This window comes from Corvus brachyrhynchos, unplaced genomic scaffold, assembly GCF_000691975.1.
Source record: "Corvus brachyrhynchos isolate BGI_N302 unplaced genomic scaffold, ASM69197v1 scaffold32, whole genome shotgun sequence".
Taxonomy (NCBI): domain Eukaryota; kingdom Metazoa; phylum Chordata; class Aves; order Passeriformes; family Corvidae; genus Corvus; species Corvus brachyrhynchos.
In genome coordinates, this window is record NW_008237919.1 from 11,346,637 (window position 1) to 11,348,305 (window position 1,669).

Consider the following 1,669-nt stretch of genomic DNA (forward strand, 5'->3'; position numbering starts at 1 on the left):
CATTCCACATTAATCTTAAAAAAATAATTTCACTTCTTTTAAGCTGTCATTATTGAGAAAGCTTACCAAATGTGCATTTAAAAAAAAAAATGTGTTATGTATTATGACAACATTTTTCCCCTTACCAGTGCCAACTTCATTTGGAAAAAAAAAAAAATGTAGCATGGCAATAAACTATTGATTTTACATTAAAAGTTGTCTGTGGATTACTTCAGTAGTTTGCAGTGTTAGTGTTGCTGTGTTGTGTTTTGTTCGTATAATCTTTTTTGCTTTCCTTTAACTCATTGCTCAACAGTAAAAAAACTCCCCCCAAACTGATCGTGGTGATCTGAAGTCTGTAAATTCGTCTCCAAGATTTCGTTTCATTTCTGCTGGTTTTCTGTCACATCTTTGTCATGCATGTAGACTGAGATTTTTTTTAAATGAGATTTTTTAAGTAAGGCACTTTTTCCCTTCACATACAGTGCAACAGAGGTGAGGGCACTGCACAGCTGAGAGAGGAGGGAGCCCAGAACCAGCCCTGCTTCTGCGTTCTTCCTACTCTGGTGTCACTACTTTTTACACATTATAAATCATAGCCTAGCAGTGGCCAAAAGCCCCTTAAACCAAATCGACTAATTTGCTGTAGTTTTGCTGTGGGCATTGGATCTTTCAAAGGCCATTAACTTGGATAAGTCTGAGGCACTTTAAAATCCTTTTTCTCCCAGCTCACCACAGTAGCAGCAAATGTGAATTAAAATGAATTATTACCTCAGTGCAAATCTTTATGAATGCTGTGATTCTGAAAGAGAAGCTGTTTATATTGTTTTAGTTGGATTATTTGCCCTAGACAAAACTTAGATAGTTTTCTGCATAACTATGAGGAAAACTAAAGATACTTAAATTAAATTAGTAGTCTAGTTTTTGGAACAGGGTTGTGGAAGGAAGTGTATCTAACTGTGAAGAAAATAGAACAAAAAGCCTAATGTACTCAAGAAATAATACACATAATTTTAAGTATTGAGATACTTAAAATTAGCAATACAGGTAGTTGGCAGAGTTTTAGTGATGTTCTTTTTTGCTGTCTCTATTGGAATGGATTTCTGTCTTTGGCCAATTTAAATCTAGAACAAACAACTTTGCATATATCCCAAGAATTTAGTATCTGGCAGCAAGAAGAGGGATACCAGCTGGAATTAATTCTTGAGGATGAGTCATACAAAGTAATACATGTTTTGGCTCTCTTTTCTTTATATATGACCAGGTAACAGGCTTTTTGTGTAGAGGAAAAGCTGTGACAGAGCAGGGTTTGGGTGTTGTCTCACACTGGCAAAGTTACCAGGGGCATAGTTACCAATTTTTCTGTATTGAAATGCAAAATGTACTGAGTAGTTTGTGCTCCTGTTCACTGCTTTTAACTGCAGACGTGGTCTATGACCAGCCATCGGGGATGGTCTGTCAAGCGCACTGGAGGCCAGAAGCAGTAACTAAAAATGCTTTTGACCTGTCTGAGAATTGACCTCCAGGCATATCACAGAACCGCAGAACCATAAAATAGTTTGAGTTGGAAGGGGCCTTAAAAATCACTTTGTTCCAAACTCCCTGCCATGGGCAGGGACACCTTCCACCAGACCAGGTTGTGCTCCAAGCCCCGTCCAACCTGACCTTGGACACTTCCAGGGAGATCGGA